Below are 18,881 nucleotides of genomic sequence, written 5' to 3'. Positions count from 1 at the left end.
CGGGTCCAGGCTGGGGATTCGAACCCGCCACCTTAGGTGTATGTGGCTGGCGCCTTAGCCACTTGAGCCACAGGTGCTGAGCCTACTAACTCCCCTTTCTTAAGCCACTAGCCATGTAGCTATCTACTTAAAGTGTGGCTAAGGCCACATGTTGAAATCAGAGTATTTTGGATATAATTGGTTAAGTAAACAAATTATTAAAATTAACTTCAATTGGGGTTTTTTCTGGTCTATTTATTGATAGGATAGGCTCTCACTCTGTCATCCAGGCTAGAGTGCAGCGGCATCATCGTAGCTCACTATAACCTTGAACTTCTGGGCTCAAGTGATCCTCCTGCCAAGCCTCCTGAGTAGCTGGGACCGCAAGCATGCATCACTACACACAGCTAATTATTTCATTTTTAATTTTTGAAGACAGGGTCTTGCAGTGTTGCCCAGGTTTGTCTCAAACTTCTAGGCTCAGGCAATCCTATCTTGGCCTCCCAAAGCACTGGGATTACAGCCGTTAAGTCACCACATCAGTCTTACTTATACTTTTCAAAGGTGGCTTACATTCTATTTCTAATGGACAGCAGTTATCTAAGATGAAAATATTCTCACAATGCATTTCATTTTTACCTGTCTTACTGTATTATCACATTTCTTCAGTACTAGAATTATTTGTATAGTATCTCGAGTCACTTCCTACACTATATACTCCTTTAGGGCATTCTGTCCACAGCATTCTGCACATAATTGGTACAAATATCTGCTGAATGAACAGACCCTGAAATGGAATAATAAAACTGTAAATCCGGTAGAGTTCTCTCTTTTCTCTCTTATACTTGTATATATTCTTCACAAGTATATTCAATCCTCACCACATGAATATCCCATTCCTTATACTTCTGCAACCTATTTCAAAATTCCTCTCCCTAAACTACCTCATTGGCCATGCCTTCATTTTACTTTCAATGATTCCTTTTGACTGCCCCATGAAGTCCAAACTTCTTCCTGACCTAGGCTGTGTGTGGTGGTTCATATCTGTTATCTTAGCACTTAGGAAGGATGCGACAGGAGTATCTCTTGAGCCCAGGAGCTCGAGACCAGCCTGAGAAACACAGGAAGACTTAGTCTCTACCAAAAACTAAAAGTCAGCTTGGCATAGTAGTGTGCATCTATGGTTCCAGCTACTTGGGAGGCCAAGGCAGGAGGACTGCCTGAGCCCAGGAGTCCAAGGCTGCAGCGAACTATGACTGATAACATCTAAGCACTCTAGCCTGGGTGACAGATTGAGAATCTCTCTCTTTAAAAAAAAAAACAAAAAAACCCCATGAAAACCTTAATGACTTTTCTCCTCCTTACCTGTTAGCCTTTCTCATCCATTGCTCTTCAACATATACCTTTCTCTCAGACTGGACATTATCACCACATGCCCTATAAACGCCATGCCTGAAACTGCTTTTTAGCTCCCTTCATTTAGGATCTGTCCAATTTACTCCCTGCCTCTGCATACCCTGTCGATCCACCTAGGGCAGTGGTTCTCAACCTTCCTCATGCCTTGGGCCTTTAATACAGTTCCTGTGGGTTGCGAGCCACAGGTTGAGAATCACTGACCTAGGGCCAGAAAGCCTGCCCTGACTGCCCAGCCCACACTGAGCCTGCTTATGACTTCAAATGCACTAGTAGTCCATTACACAATCTAGGGCTTCCTACGCCCTTCTATGGTACAGATAGTGAATGGTGTACCATTTAGTCTCACATGTGTGTGCCCTCAAAGGAAAGGGTCACATTTGTTTCACATTATTGCCTAAAACTGAAGCACAAAACATAGGCTCTGCTATCTGTTAAGTTTTTCAACAAATCATTCCTGGGAGGGCACAGGGAACACAGGCTACCTGTATGTGGTATAGCAGAAAGGCAAAGGACCGTGTCAGAGTACAACGTGCCTCTTACATGGCCATGTAAGCTTGTTAAATCTCAGTCTTCCAAGCTACAAAATGAAGACAACAGTATCCATCTCTGAAAAGTTGCTGGGAAGATGGGAGGCAGGAAATTAAAGACTAGTAAATGTGGAGATTTTTCTTTAAAAAATACATAGTGCAAAAATAAATCTGAAGCACTACTTTTCTCACAGTAGGTACACATCACTGTTTTAGTTCAAGAAATGGGAGCCTGAATATTTTTTTTTTCAATATACAAACCCATTGAGAAGAAAAAGCAAAAATGTAATTAATCTTGTACAGGAAGCAAATGTGATATAATGTTAACATTCCTAGGTAAGACTACTCCACGTCCTCAATGTGGACATACACATTAACTGGAACTGACTTTTACTCATTACTTCCTAGTTGAATTTTCTAAAGATGACAAGTAGTGAAGCTTCATAATCAGGACCTACTTTTCTATGGAGACTTAGAAATACAGTCCCATCCCAACAAATATCAGAAAAAGAGCCTCCTACAAACCTTTTAAAAGGCTAAAGTCTTGTCATCAAGCATGGCCCAACCACTGCCGAGTCAAGGCATCAGAGCAAACTCCTTAGAGGCTGCAGAGGGTTTAAACCCTGCACTCAGCCAACAGATTTTCTTTGTGGTGGGCATATTTCAGGAAGACACTGACATGCTTGAAAACAGGAGTTCTCAAGCACACCCACATGATGATGATGGCTGTCAATCTGTTCTAAGCCACTGGATACAGCAAGACAGAGGACTGGGAAGCATTGCTGGTAAAAGCAGCAATTGCTTAGTGAAAAAGTTGGAAGTAATCTAAATATCTGATAAAAGGGAACCGTTTACAAAAGAAGAGACTGATGATACAAGATGACATGGCCATCAAAACAAGAGATTTAATGGCCTGGAAAGGTTTGTCTAAGAGCTCTGGGGGTTGGGAGAAGGAAGCTGCATAATAGCAGCTCATTTTGTACATTATCCCCCCAAAAACGTAAACATCAACAGAATGATTAACACCAAATGATTGGCAGTAGTTCTCTCTCTCTCCAGTGTATCTCTAGGTGGACAACATTAGAATCTTCATTTTCTATCTTTTTGAGTACGTATTACTTTTTAAAAACATTTTGTATTTTTACTAAAAAGGTTTTATTTTAAAGAGAAGCCACTGGTACAAACAGAAAGCTATAAAAAATAATTCTGAAGGTGAAATAATTCTGAAAGAAGATTTTCTTCGAATAAACAACACTCTAAATCAGATAATAAATGCTAAAGTGAGAGTTATCTATGAACAAACCTAGCCTTAGTAACTCCATTCTTTGCCTAAGGAACACTTTTCTAGTCAGGGTCAAAACACTGAGAAGTCATCTCCCAGTGACCAGACCAGGCATCCAAATGTAAGGACCTCCAAAGGACTATCTATTGCTAATCTATAAAAAGGGGGGGGAGGAATTTGCAAAGTCAGGAACAGTTGAATATGATAGCTGTGGCCTTTAGAGGCATTAACGTTCAGCTATGTTTCATTTTCAAGGGAAAGAACATGTTCAATTCTAACATAAAAAGCTTTAATTGAGTCTAATACTTTGTTGGAAATTTAAAATGAGGATTCCACTACCTATTGTACATCAGGAATTACTCAAGTTCTTTATAAAACATAGTAGGATCTGTCTTTAGGAAAGCCCTGCATACAACAAATCTGGGCTTCTAAAGAGAAATTGAGTAATTTTTCCACATTTCCATAGTATCATCTCTCTGAATTTGAGTTTCCTCAAAGTTAAAAGGAGACATTCATAGCTCTCAATATAATATACATAAAATGCCTATTACTGCTAGTCAGAATAAAGGCTCATAGGTAAATATTCTTACTCTTAAGCTACTTTACAAAAATGTAATGCATATAATCCGATGTGTATTGAAGTAACAGCAAAATGAGAAAACTACCAGCATTTCCAAGAACTCCTTGGATTACCCACTAAGATGAGTTCAGATGACATGCAAGCAGAGTGGTCCTCTACTGAGATAGCCTAAACTCTAATGGTAGGCATATAAGAAGACAGTTAACAATATTTCTTGGAAAAGCAAGTAGCCAGAATTAGAGGGAAGTGGTTTAGTTTAAAAGTGACTAGGTCCTGACTTGTTCTACGGGATGGTAGAGCTCCTGTATAGGAGAGAAAAAGGGAACTCTAGGTGGTAAGAGGAAAAATAAATGTATGAATAAAATGCATGACGATTTTTCTAGATGAAATAAAAATCAAAGGCCAAAGTAGATAAAGAAATGAAAACAATTAATGATCCCAAGAGACAAAAATGACAGCAACATCTTAAAATCAAAGTTTCAAAAGGGCGAGGAATTGGCTGCAAATTCTAAATCGCATTCATAGATACTTCATTCCAGATAGAGCATCCGCAGCACCGTAAAGTAGAAGTTACAGTTCTGGAGTCAGTCTGCTGAAGGAAAAATAGATGCCAAGCTACAGCAGGAGGGACTGAGAAAGTCAGTGGGACCAGGTGGTTAGTGGGTGTTATCCAGAAAAAGTTAAGTACTCCTGGCTCTCAAAGAAAACTACTCACTGAAAAACGCCCACTCTAAAAATGTCTTGTGAGCCATTCTACACACAAAATGTAGAGTCCTGTAATAAATTTAATTCCATTCAAACATTTGCAGGTTCTTTGTAAGAAAATGAAACACAGGATATCTCAAATATAAAGTCATTAGCACTACGTCCAGTGAACACTGAATAGTGGAGGGAAAGTACACTGCTTTCAAATACCATCCCTCTTTGACATCAGTTGTTGAATTATCAAATTGCTAATTATGTCCAATAGCCAAGATGAAGCTTAAAACAATGAAGGTATTAAGTGATACACCCAAGGTCGTAAGAGCAGCTATGATAATAAATTGATCTCTTGCTTTAAGTGATCTATCCATAAAGACAGCCCACTTGGTTGACCTTATAAATAGGGTTCGAAAGTGTTGGGCCCAACATAAAGTAGCCATCCAGTACCAATTTATCAGGGAAAAGTACTCTTCTCTGATCCTCAGTTTCCTCATTTATAACGTCCACAGGATACCTGACCTCTCTGTTAGTGTGTTTTTTCATCCATAAGATGGGCAAATTTAGTTACTAGAGTTGTTAGGAATAGATCTGTTGATTATGCAAAATCATTTTGCAGCCTGTGCACAGTGTAAGCACTCAAATAAATGACAGACGCAGTATATTCCACACAAAAGTTAACAAATGGTCAGCCAGTGAAGGCAGACGTACCTCATCTCTTTTAAATCTAGACTGCTTTCTTTAAAGACTTTTAAAAGAAAGGCACATGTCAATTTACCTATGCCTATTTCTAAAATGGCACTCATCACAGTTCACTATAAATGTCTTTGTTGGCTCCCACAGGGGATTGTGAGCTTAATACGGGAGTCCATACTCTTATCTTTAGATACTTTTTCTGACTTATAAAATACAGACTGTATTTAGTCTATCTTAGACCACTTTCAAAAAAAGCCCTCCCAGTTCTAATCAGGAGACTTTTTTTTTCAGCTACTAATCATATTTATAAAATGATATAGATTCAAACTGAGTTTCAATATGCCTTTGGAATACTTTATGTCCATCTCCATTTAAAAGTCTAATCAGTTAGCTACACAAAAAAATCAAAACAGCTAACCAGATTAGTAAATAACAAAAATATCCATCATTTACAGTCTGTATAAATGTGCAAAGCACTTAGGGATTTATATTAACTCATTTGATCTGAAGTATACTATGTGGTAGGTGACCATGGTCCCCTTTCATAGATGCAGAGTCACCCACTCAGGTCCACACAGCTATCTATGGCAGATCTGGAAACTACACTAACATTCATTTTAAAATGAATGCTCTTTCCTATATGCAGCACTGTCTCTCCTAAACAACAGTCAATTTTTTTGAGAACCAACAAGGTTTATTACAGTGAGATTTACAACTGGCCTATTAAGCTAATTTATCTATCTTTAAAAATCAAAATAAAATCCAGGAGTTAAAAACAGCACAAAAGCATATATGCCAAAAACTCATCAAACTGTCAAACCAAGGCTTAGGGTACAGCTCTCAGCTGAGGGTAAACAGTAATAACAGACAGGGCTCCTATCTACTTCATTGTAGCCTTCGATCTCTTTGTTCTGGTCAAGGCCATTCAGAAATAACTTTTTTTCCTGGGTCTCTTAGGGAAAACAACAAAATTAACCACCCAGCACAGGAAAAACTTACGTAATAAAGAACTGGCCACAATTTTTAAAAAGTCAACTAATATAAACTCTACTGGGAATGACTTTTTCTCATGAGGACACTGATAATTTTCATTTCACTACAACTATTAGAAACACCCAACTATAATTCTAGTAGAAGAACTTTTAGTGTAGAAAACAGTATATGGTTGGTTTTCAGTACACATATCACAAAAAAGAACGTTCTTTTTAGTCTATTTTTCCTTCTTTCATAGTCCCCTTAGATAATTTTTCTCAAAATCCAGCTCTGTTGTTAGTTTTTCTATCATGACATATAGATGACTGCTAGGATCATATTCATGTAGAGATCAAGATGGTTCTAAAGCATAAAAGTTGCTATTATATAATCATAATTTCTTGCTCTCTGTCATCTTTCCCTAGAAAAAAAAGTAGGATCCAAATAACTTAAACGTCCCTTTAGAAAAGGAAATTTTAGTCCATTCTCTAAAGTATCCTCATTTAAGGGAAACTGCTTATTAGTCAGTTGAAAAAAGTTAACATAACAGGATGTTATAATTTAGAATTTTCTCTCTGCTTAATATAGATACAGTCCCTCATCTCCTCCTCTGCAATAAAATACAGAAAACCTAAAAATGTACAGGAAAATAGTATGATAAACAAAAACTAGTAATGGTCATGGCCAAATTCAACTGGTAAAGAACCTAGGATTGTGTGCCACAAAGTTAACTGATGAACTTTCTCCCCTGTATGAAGCAAGTACTAGAAAAACTGGATTTTTCACAAGCTTGCTTCCTGATGCACACTAACAATATCACCACTACAGGCCAGAATGAATATATTTTCCCTGATAAATTACATTCTGTCTATCTTTAAAAACAGCTAAAATTCCCGTTCAAACACATTCAAGAGACTCATATAAATAAAAATTAAGGACTAAATGGTGTTCACATAAAAGAACATTTGTATTGTTCCACCACAAGTAGAAGTTCTTAGAGCCAGACCACCTGAGTTTGATTCCTGGTTCTGGCACTTACCTTGTGCTCTGCATGCATGCATGTGTGAGAAAGAGAGAGAGACAGAGAAAAAGAGAGAGAGAAGGAGAGGGTGAGGGGGGTGAGGGGGAGAGAAGGAGAGGGGGAGAGAAGGAGAGGGGGAGAGAGGGAGAGAGGGAGAGAAGGAAGCAGGGAGGGAGATAGAAATGTTAAGGAAATTACTCTTCTCTGAGCCTTGGCTTCCACATCTGTAAAATGGGGCTGGGAGTCTTACCTCTCTCCCTGATTGTTAGGAAAGACCAACTTAATACATGTAAAGTGCTTAGAACAAAGCTTCACACATAGCATATGCTATATATAAGGTGCAGTAACTATTATTACAACAGATTAATTGCCAGATGGTACCTCATCAGCTGGTGAATAAATCATAAATGGATGGATTCTGTGTCCATGCTATGTAGCATGTATACTGTGTCTAACCTACATATCCATGCAATAGTCAAATAACATCTATTGAACATTTACCATACCCCTAATGCTTATTTTAATTATTGAGCCTGTCACAACAATACAAAGACTGCATTACCACTTACATGACACAGATTTGAGAAAATGACTCAAAAAGACAGGATTTGCTATATGCAAAGTAAAGTTCTATAATAATGTATCATTTTATGGAAAGCAATGTGTACAAAGCAGGGTTGGGTATAATCAGAAAGTAACTGGAGGAAAAAAGCCATTAATAATGAACTCTGATTTAAAAATAACAAAACCAAAAGCTCATATTTAACAATTTATAGTTTGTAAAAAGGCCTCATGACAACTCTAGGCAATAAGGAGCTAAGAACCAGAGATGGATTAACATGCTGAAGAAAATATTGCAGTCAAGATCTGAAGCAAATTTACCTGGTTTCAGTCCAGTGCTCTTCCTTTTTCTGTATCCACATCCAAATGGGCAAAATGCACTTTTTGCAGTGGCCCAAATCTCTGATGACTCTGTATCATGGGAATTTGCTCATCCTGGTTTTATAGAGGCTGCCTCCCTGATCTATAGAGTTCCAATTCTAAAATGGCTTCAACAAAATACAAGCACTGCATGATGGGAAGTGTACAGAAGATTACAGGGTAGAAGTCACAGTCCAGGAGCTGACAGTCCATAAATATTTGTCAGTGATGAATGAGGATACTCAATCTGAGAACTAGGTCTATGGCCTAGGCCAAATCACCTCATTTCTCATGAAGACTTCATCTGCAAGATGGATGAATGGTTTCTTATCTCATTGAAAGGAGATGCTGGGAAAATAATTCAGCAGTTGCTACTGGATTATTAACCTTCCATTTTGAAGGCCACACTTAAATTTCTAACTTAGGTCCATGAAAATTGACAGACTTTACACTCACCACACTGTCTGCTGCTAAGGATGGTGGATCCAAGAAAAATAAAGGCCCAGACAACTAAGATATCCCTAAGAAATGGGGTGCCCTGGAAGCAGAAATAGTCACTAAGAACCAAGTACAATCCACATATTTCTAACAGGACAATGCAAAAAAGCCATGGTGTCCAGTTCTACAAACTGCACATATGTGTGGTTTCACATAAACAAGTCAGACAGAGTGAGAACACAGACAATTTTCACGTTCACGTTTTTATAAGCACTTCATCTTTCTGTTTTGGCTCCTATGGCAGGCTGATACGTCTATAACAATTACATCTCCCACACAAGGCAAGTAAAATCTGAGCTTGATGCTACCTAGCCTTACCAGAGAGAACTGCAGTAAAGGCAATGACAAAAAACACATTTTTACAGAAAGCCTGGCAAATAATCTCACCAATGCTGCCTCCTTTTACATGTGCGTTCTCCATTTGCAACAGTGTGTCCAAAGATAACACTCATATTCAGAAGCAAGCGAATCCAAATCGCTATCACCTCTTCCCCACCACCATTAAGGTCATCTCCAAATTTCAGACCAAAAAATGTGCTAACACACAGTATGAAGGAATTTGGGGAACCTATACAAAGGATTCTGGCACTAAAATGACACCACATAACGTGGGAAAATACTCCGATTCTCAACCTCTGATTTTTTTTTTCCTGGGTATCCGGCCTGACTCAGTAACCGGTTCTAACACATGCATTTTCCTGATTCAAACTCCAATCCTGTTCTTCCTAAGGAATCTTGGATCCTGCCAGGTTCTATAACAAGAGGATGATGAAATGGCTTTACTGCAAAGTGGGAGGAGGTTCCCCCCCTGTTATCTCCCAAGGTTAAACCCTTTATTCATTTAAAGGGACTCAAGTAAGGGCGCTGGGACTTGAGAACCCACCCGCATTTGGTTAAATTTTAATTTTTGAAAACCAGAAAGGACGGAGCAGGAGTGACAAGAATGAAAGGGAAGGTTCTCGTCGAGTAAGGCGTAGGGAGGGGTCGCATGAGGATCGAAACTAGGTATTGAGGGAGAGGATCCGGGGTCTGCAGCTCCACCGTCCCTTCCGGCGCATTACAGAACCGCACCCGGCCCGCCAGGCAGGGCCGCAGCCTGGGCCTCTCGGAGAAGCCAAGGGCCCGGCCCCGGAAACAGGGAGGGGCCGCGGCTAGACCAGTCCCGCGCTGCAGGCGGCTGCGCCGGGCTGGGAAGGCAGCGTGCCGCTAGACCCCGGGCCCGCCCGCTGGGCATCCGTAGTCGCATCAGCCCCACAGAAGCATCGAACACGGGCCCCCAGGGGCCCTGGGTGGGGCCCGCGCCGCACTCACCGTGGGAGGGCTGCAGGGGGCAAAGACGCTTCCGACCAAAGCTCTGAGCGCAGTGACTGCTTCCTTCCCAAGCCCGCTCCTCAGGCGGAGGCAGCTGCAGTGACTGCGGTGGCGGTGGCGGTGGCGGTGGAGGCGGCGGCGGCAGCGGCAGCAGCTACCCGGGCTCCGGGATCGGCGGCGGCGGTGGCGGCAGCTCCACTTCCGCTCCGGTCGCCACTTCCGCTCCGGTCCCAGCCTCGCCCCGCCCTGCGCCGTCTCCTCATTGGGTAAGCGAGGCACGGGGTTGCCGGGCCGCCGGAGAGGGGCGCTTACGGAAGGGAGGAGGAAGAGCAGACGGCTGGGAGGCTGCGGATGCGGGAGGCCCGGCCGGGGGAGGGAGCCAGGAGGAGGCTGGCTAAGGGAAGGAAATGGGGCGGTGGAGCGGGAAGAGGAGGTGGGAGGAGAGAGGGCGGAGCTGGGGGTGGTGGTCAAGGAACTCGCTCTGCGGGGGCAGGGAGGACCCGGAGTGAGGCCCCTCTGGGGGTTGCCCTGGGTAGAAAGGCTGGATTCCGCGGGTCCTTGGTTACTACCCCACCCCGGAAGTAATCCTGGCCGGGTCCGAGGGCGAGGCCAGTCCCCTTTCGCTGTGTACTTTGGGAATACTGGACCCAGGGAGGAACAGAGATTGCTCATCCCTAATTATCCCTTAATCTTCGACGGCCCTTACCGTTTTCTTTCTTGTAGACTGAAGAGGCTACATGAAGTGTCAGGAATGGAATTTGCAGAAGGCTTTTGAAAAATACCATGTACATGATTTCCTCCTTGAGATCCTCCCTAAGGCTCATAGAGGAAGCTTCATGGAAGGAAATATGTCTTCACAGCTCCATGTTCCCTCTCACTGTTACCAACACCCGGTCCTTAAAATGCCTCTCACTTTGACTCCCTACCATTTATTCTTTGGAATAATAATGTTGAGCCGGCTTTCTGCTTAGTGCTGGAGACAGCAGTGAACAAGACAGGACCCTGCTGTCTTGGAGTTTACAGTCTTGCCAGAGAAAGAACAAAGTAGGCCTTCGTAATCTCTCATTTACCCTTACTTAGCTTAATGACAGGCTTCTAATGCACCGCTGAATTCTCAGCCCTGCCTCCATCAACTGCTAAGTGATCTTTGTGAAATACTATTGTAATTTTGTCCTATTTCTGTTTAAATATTTTGGTGGTCACAAAGACTCAGAGGACTATATCCTTAAGTGTGACAATAAGGATTCTTAAGAAGCTGCCCTTATCTTTCAGTTATTAACCTGCTCTTTTTTCTCCCCCATCATAAATACCCTATTTCAATTAGATGACTCCTTATGCTCCCAATATACCATTTCAGATATTTCTAAACATTTTGACTTAGTTCCCAACATTTTCTTTTATAACTGAGAGATTCCTATGTGAGCAGAATCCTGCATCTCTGCCTTCATTGGCAACACTGTGTCCACATTTCTGTATGACAACAGTTGGCCAAAGCCAAGAAGTGGTTGCCTACTCTAGATTGGGCTTGGATTTACCACAGTGCCAGGGACCCCCTCCCAACCAAAGTTACTTTCTTAATTTGTTATCTGTCATATAGCTATTTGTGCTGGTTCCCTGCACTACATTATCATTTAAGTTAAACAAGAGCGACAGTGTGTTGTGTAATGGAAATAGCATGGGTTTGACTCCAAACCACTGGCTTTGAATTCTAGATAAGTTTCCTAGTCCAAAAACTTCTCGGTGAAGACCAAAGACCGGCAATCCAGAGACTGCTCAGGTTGAAATGAGCTTTAATGGGACATGATTGTGCCTTTACCCTCATTCAAAAAATACCCAAGTGGGTCAGAGAGTTCACAATGATTTCACCACAACTGACATCATCAGTACACTGAGGGAATAGAAGTGCCATTTGTCAGGCATCCCTCAGTGCCTGCTAAATGGTTGCATGTATTAGCTTCTTTCACCATGTCTGCATTCTGTGCCAGAGTTCAGCAAACCATAACTGTTCACTGACAGAGACACAAAAAAGATGTAGGAATATACATAAGTCCAGGGTATTCTGGGAGCTTGGAGAAGGGCACTGAACCTTTCTTGAGAGTGTGGCGAGAGCGGGAAAGACTTCCTGAAAGAGGTTACTTGAGCCTGAGATTCCACAATGAATTTATTTAAATTGATAGAATTCATTTTTATAACAGCTTCAGGTTTACAGAGAAATTGACTAGATAGTACAGAGAGTTATTAGATTCCCCTCTCCCTCCCTTACACGGTTTCCCCTATTCCTAACATCTTGAGCAGGTATGGTGCCTCATGCCCATAATCCCAGCACTTGGAGAGGCCAAAGTAGGATTGCTTGAGGCCAAGAGTTTGAGACCAGCCTGAACGATATGGCAAGAACTGATCTCACACACATACAAAAAAATTAACTGGGTGTGGTGATGTGTACCTGTAGACCTAGCTACCTGGGAGGCTGAGTGAGGAGGATCTTTTGAGCCCAGAAGTTCAAGATAACAATGAACTGTAATCATGCCACTACACTCCTACTCTCCAGCCCAGGCAATAAAGGGAGACCCTGTCTCTAAAAATAAAAATAAATTAAAAAATTATATTAGAGTGGTACATTTGTTATAATTGATGAGCCAATATTAATACATTATTAACTTAAGTCCATAGTTTACATTAGGGTATTAGGGTTCATTCTTTCTGTTGTACAGTTCTGTGTTTTGACAGATGCATAATGTCTTGTGTTTACCATTAAAGTATCATAAAAAAAGAGTTTCACTACCCTAAAAATCCCTTTTGCTTCAACTGTTCATCCCTCACTCCCTTCCCTAACCCCTAACCTTTGGCAACCACTGACTATCTACCCTCTCTATAGTTTGGCTTTTTTTTTTTTTTAGAGAGTGTCATATGGTTGGGTCATACAAAATATAGTCTTTTCTGCCTGAATGCGTTCACTGAGCAATATGATTTAAGTTTCCTTTGTGTCTCCTGGTGGCTTGATAGCTCATCTTTTATCGTTTAATAACATTTTATGGTATGAATGTACCACAATTTATCCAGTAACCTATTATTAAGGATTGACTTGTGTCCTCCAAGAAAATAGGTTGATGTCCTACCTCTTGGTGTCTGTGAATATGACCTGATTTGGGAAAGTGTCTTTTAAATAAATAAAATAAAATGAATTTTAAATTTATTTAAATTGTAAATAAATAAAATAAATTGATTATTTATTTATTTATTTATTATTCAGATGTAATCAAGTTAAAGTGAGGTCATGAGAGTGGGCTCTACTCCAGCATGACCGGTGTCCCTAAGAAGAAAGAAAATGGCATCTAAGGACAAACATACATGGAGAATGCCATGTCATAAGAGAGGCAGAAATTGAAGTGATGCAGCTATACGCTAAGGAACACCAAAGATTAACAGCCACCACCAGAATCGAGGAAGAGGCATGAAAGAATTCTAACCAGGTCTCAGAGGAAGCACGGCCCTGCTGACACATTGATTTCAGACCTCTAGCCTCCAGAATTGAGAAAGGGTAAATTTCTATGATCTGAAGCCACCTCGTTTGTGGCATTTTGTTATGGCAGTCCTACAAAACTGTTAGTAGACCCACTGAGAGAGACATCTTTTTTTTTTTTTTTTGACCCAGAGTCTTACTCTGTTGCCCCAGGCTAGAGTGCCAAGGCACTAGCCTAGCTCACAGCTACTTTGTTTCCCTGAAAATAAGGCACTGTCTTATATTTATTTTTTCTCAAGAAGACACACTAGAGCTTATTTTCAGGGGATGTCTTCCTCTCTGCGCTGAAACGCCCATCACTAGGTCTCATTATCAGGGTAGGGCTTATTTTTGGGGTAGGTCTTATTTTCTTTTCCCTTTTTTTTTTTGAGACAGAACCTCAAGCTGTCACCCTGGATAGAGTGCCGTGGCATCACAGCTCAGTGCAACCTCCAACTCCTGGGCTCAAACGAGTCTCCTGCCTCTGCCTCCCAAGTAGCTGGGACCACAGGTGCCTGCCACAACGCCTGGCTATTTTTTTTGGTTACAGCTATTGTTGTTTGGCAGGCTGGGCTGGATTCGAACCTGCCACCTTAGGTGTACGTGGCTGGCACCTTAGCCACTTGAGCCACAGGCGCCGAGCTGGTAGGTCTTATTTTCGAGGAAACACGGTACTTCAAACTGCTGGGTTCCAGTGATCCTTCTGCCTTAGCCTCCTGAGTAGCCGGGACTGCAGGTGACTGCAATGGATACCCAGCTAATTTTTCTATTTTTAGTAGAGACAATGTCTCCCCCTTGCTCAGGTTGGTCTTGAACTCCTTACCTCAAGCAAGCCTCCTGCCTCAGTACTTAGAGTGCTAAGATTACAACCTTGAGCCACCAGGCCCAGGCAAGAGAGACATCTTGATCCAACTTTGGGTGATTGTGAATCAAACTGTTACATGTCTAAACATCTGTGTACAGGTTTTTGTGTAGAAGTGTGGGCATAAGTTTTCAACTCATTTGAGTAAATACCTAGAAGTGTGATCATTAGCTCATATGTTAAGACTATGTTTAGCTTTGTTAAGAAACTATTAATTCCAAACTGTTTTTTCCAAAGGGGCTGTACCATTTTGCATTTCTACCAGCAATGACGGAGCGTTCCTGTGGGTCCTCATTCATGCCAACATATGGTACAGTGAGGGGCTTTTTGTTTTTCTGGATTTAACCATTCGAATAGATGTGTAATAGTATTTCGTTATTGTTTTAATGTTCAATTCCCTAATGACATATGATGTTGAACATCTTTTCATATGCTTATTTGCCATCTGTATATCCTTGCTGAAGTATATGTTTAAATTTTTTGCCCATTTTTAATTGAGTTGTTTGTTTTCTTACTGTTGAGTTCTAAAGAGTTTCCTGTAATTTTACATACCAGTTATTTTTTTCAAATATGTGCTTTGCAAAGATTTCTTTCTTGTCTGGAGCTTCTCTCTTATTCTCTTAACAGTGACCTTGGAGAGCAAGAGCTTTTCATTTTAATGAAGTCTACTTATTAATTTTTCATGGATTTTAGATCATATTTTTGGTGTTGTACCTGTCAAGCTACAGAAGGAAAGTGAGGCAAAACTAATATAGAGTTTATTGAGGCTAAAGTTGAGCATTGCAGCCAAGGAAACACTGGAAGTGCTCCAGAGAACAACTTCAACACTGTGTTGGTTGTTCTGATTCTTTTGCCTTTCCACATAAGTTTGAGAATCTATTTGTTGACATTCACAAAGTAACTTATTGAGATTCTGACTGGGATTGTGTTGAATTTAGAGACCAAATTGGGAAGATGTGATATTTTAATGATATTGATGCTTTCTATCCATGAACATGGAATATCTCTTCATTTATTTAGATTTTCTTCTCCTTTCTTTCGCCAGAGTTTGGTAGTATTCCTCACGTGGATCTTGTAAACATTTTGTGAGATTTATTCCTTTTTGTGTATTAATGTAAACAGTATTTTGTTTTAAATTTCACAGGTTAATTGCGGATATATAGGAAAGAAATTGACTTTATACATTAACCTTGTATCCTGCAACCTTACTATCATGTAATTACTTATTATTTCCAGGACAGTTTTTTTTTGTTATTCTTGGCTAATTCTCTAGAATTTTTCAAATAATCAATAAAACTGTCTTGAACAATCAGTATACATTTAATTTTATTATCTTGTTACATTTTCTTGCTTTTATCTTATAATTTTCTGATTACAGATGGACATGATGTATTAGGTAATAAGAACTGAGATGGGGTTCGGCGCCTATAACTCAGTGGCTAGGGTGCCAGCCACATACACAGGAGCTGGCAAGTTCAAACCCAGCCTGGGCCTGCCAAACAACAATGACAACTACAACCAAAAAACAGCCAGGCATTGTGGCAGGTGCCTGTGGTCCCAGCTACTTGGGAGGCTGAGGCAAGAGAATCACTTAAGTCCAAGAGTTTGAGGTTGCTGTGAGCTGTAGAGCCATGGCACTCTACCCAGGGTGACAGCTTAAGACTCTACCTCAAAAAAAAAAAAAAAAGAATTGAAATGGGGCATGGTGGATCACACCTGTAATCCCAGCACTTGGGAGGCTGAGGCAGGTGGATTGCCTGAGTTCACAAGTTTGAGACCAGCCTGAGCAATAGTGAGACTACCATCTCTAAAAAAAAATAGCTGGGAGTTGTGGCAGGTACCTGTAGTGCCAGCTACTTAGGAGGTTGAGGCAAGAGAATCGTTTAAGCCCAAGAGTTTGAGGTTGCTGTGACCTATGATGCCATGACACTCTACTGAGGACAACAAAGTGAGACTCTGTCTCAAAAAAAAAAAAAATTGAGATGGGCTGGGCACTGTAGCTCAGTGGTTAGGGAGCTGGCCACATTCATTAGGGCTGGTGAGTTCCAACCTAGCCTGTACCTGCTAAACAAAAAAATAATAATAATAACCGGGCCTGTGGTGGTTACCTGTAGTCCCAGCTACCAGGGAGGCTGAGGCAAGAGAATCACTTGAGCCCAAGAGTTTGAGGTTGCTGTGAGCTATGACGCCATAGCACTCTACAGAGGCCAACAAAGTGAGACTCTATCTCAATTTTTTAAAAATTGAGGATAGGGCTTTAGTGATTTTATGTTTATCTGACTAGGAATTAGGCTGTGTTTATGGTTTGCATTAAGTGTCAGAGATTTCAATTTTCTCTTATGTCCTGTTTTTTTGTTTTATGGTTTTTGTTTTTTTTTTTTTTTTGAGACAGAGTCTCATTATGTTGCCCTCAGTAGAGTGCAGTAACATCACAGCTCACAGCAACCTCAAACTCTTGGGCTTAAGCAGTTCTCTTGCCTCAGCCTTCTGAATAGCTGGGACTATAGGCGCTCGCCACAATGCCAGCTATTTTTCGATTGTACTTATCATTGTTGTTTAGCAGGCCCAGGCTGGGTTTGAACCTGCCAGCTCCTGTGTATGTGGCTGGTGCCCTAGCCACTGAACTATAGGTGCTGAGCCATATTTCCTGGGTTTTGTTTCCCCTGTTATCTTTGAGTTTTCCTGAAGACTCCTTCTGAATTAGTGTTTCTTACAGCTCTCTGTTGTAAGCAAACAGTTGTAAGCCACTGTTTTTATACTGGAGCCCTGTTGATGTGGTGGTGAGATACTGGTGAAGGGAAGCCTTAATCTTTTTTTTTTTTTTTGAGACAGAGCCTCAAGCTACCCCCCGGGTAGAGTGCTATGACATCACAGCTCACAGCAACCTCCAACTCCTGGGCTTAAGCGAGTCTCCTGCCTCAGCCTCCCAAGTAGCTGGGACCACAGGTGCCCACCACAACACCCGGATATTTTTTGGTTGCAGCCATCATTGTTGTTTTGGCGGGCCTGGGCTGGATTCGAACCCGTCACCTTAGGTGTATGTGGCTGGTGCCTTAGCCACTTGAGCTACAGATGCCGAGCCAGAAGCCTTAATCTTGATCCCCAATTTGGGGTCTGTTTTTTATTATTTCTTATTTATTCACCTTTTTAATTTATTATTTTTTTCTTTTTTGGAGACAGAGTCTTGATCTGTCATGCCTCCTGGCTAGAGTACAGTAACTTTATCATAGCTCCCTGCAACCTCTGAATCCTGGGTTCAAGCAATCCTCCTGCCTCAGCCTCCTAAGAAACTGGGACTACAGGTACTTGCCACCATGCTCAGCTAATTGTTTTATTTTCTTTTATTTTTTGTAGAGATGGGGTCTCATGGTTGCTCTGGTTGGTCTTTGGTCTCCAACTCATACATTCTTGACCTCAAGGGATCCTCCTCCTGCATAGGAGTCCCAGAGTGCTTGGATTACAGGCATGAGCACACTACCTGGTCACTGTTCTGTTTTTGAATGGACCAGAGTTCCTGCTTCCTCCCTTAACCTGCAGAAGAATGTCTTAGCCTTTTATTTTCCCCCCATGTGAGACAGGAAAGCTACCGAAGGTTGTAGTTGTCTAGTTACCCTAACCTTAGGTCTGATAATTCTCTGGTAAAGTAGTTTCCTTTGCGGGCAGACCTTTGTTTCAGAGAACAGAGCATACTGAGCTTATTTCCAAATGGTTCCTTTACCCCTCTTCCTGTCCAAAGTATGAAGGGATTTTCTTCAGATCTTCACTGTGAGAAACAGGTGGGACTCCTGGATGTAAAATTCACAAAATTGTGCCTCCCCCAAGTTTAAAAAAGCGCCTGGATTTTTTAAAACCTCAAGCTAGTCCACTTTCAGTTTTCGGCCATTTATAATTATTGCTTAAATGTTCCTACCAGTTAACGTCTCCAATGGCTTCTGCTCTTGGTAAACTATGATTGTGTATATTCTTCTGTCTGTCTGATTTTCAAGGTAGCAGTTTGCCCTGTGACCTCAATTCCCTAAGTCTGCAGCCATTCCCCATCACCACCTGAGTTCTGCCTCCTGTCAGATCAGCAGCAACATTAGGTTTTCATAGGAGCATAAGCCCTACTATGAACTGCTCACACATGGTGGAGCTGAGACAGTGATGTTAGCACCTGGGGGATGGCTACAAATACAGAATAGGGTCCTCTAGTTGCAGGAAGACAAGCTCAGGGCTCCCACTGATTCTGCATTATGGTGAGTTGTATAATTATTTCATTATATATTATAATGTAATTATAAAAGAAATAAAGTACACAATAAATGTAATACATCTCAAGTGACCCCCAAACCATACCCGCCTCCCACCCCTATTTGTTGAAAAATCGTGTTCCATGAAACAGTCCCTGGTGCCAAAATGGTGGGGGACCGCTACTCTAAGGGAATCTAAGAAGAGTTGTTGATTTTTAGTTTTCAGTATTTTTCTCATTGTAAAGATGGAATGATGACTTTCAAGCTCTTTATGCATGACAATGGAAACACAAAGTCATTTCACGATGAATTTTTTCACCGTTCTAAGGCAGAATAAAAAAGTAAGGACCACATTTTGTATAAAGCTAAACATTAGGGTTTTTTTTTTT

The 18,881-nt window shown here is 41.3% G+C and overlaps 1 protein-coding gene and 1 long non-coding RNA gene across 2 annotated transcripts in view; one reads left to right on the top strand and one right to left on the bottom strand.

Moving 5' to 3' along the window:
* YWHAB (tyrosine 3-monooxygenase/tryptophan 5-monooxygenase activation protein beta) overlaps positions 1–10,096 on the bottom strand; it is a 23,883-nt gene extending 13,787 nt beyond the window's left edge. Inside the window, exon 1 of the mRNA XM_012803882.2 lies at positions 9,903–10,096. The gene's annotated coding sequence lies outside the window, so the exon portion shown is untranslated. The remainder of the gene's footprint in view (positions 1–9,902) is intronic.
* Positions 10,097–13,248: 3,152 nt separating this feature from the next.
* Positions 13,249–18,881, top strand: part of LOC111724466 — a 15,188-nt gene continuing 9,555 nt past the window's right edge. Inside the window, exons 1-2 of the long non-coding RNA XR_002772768.1 lie at positions 13,249–13,440; positions 14,501–14,573. This is a non-coding gene — a long non-coding RNA (uncharacterized LOC111724466). The remainder of the gene's footprint in view (positions 13,441–14,500; positions 14,574–18,881) is intronic.

This window comes from Otolemur garnettii, unplaced genomic scaffold, assembly GCF_000181295.1.
Source record: "Otolemur garnettii isolate 467f Iridium unplaced genomic scaffold, OtoGar3 scaffold00023, whole genome shotgun sequence".
Lineage (NCBI taxonomy): Eukaryota > Metazoa > Chordata > Mammalia > Primates > Galagidae > Otolemur > Otolemur garnettii.
Note: the sequence above shows the minus strand (reverse complement) of the source record. Positions and strands in the feature narration are given on the sequence as shown.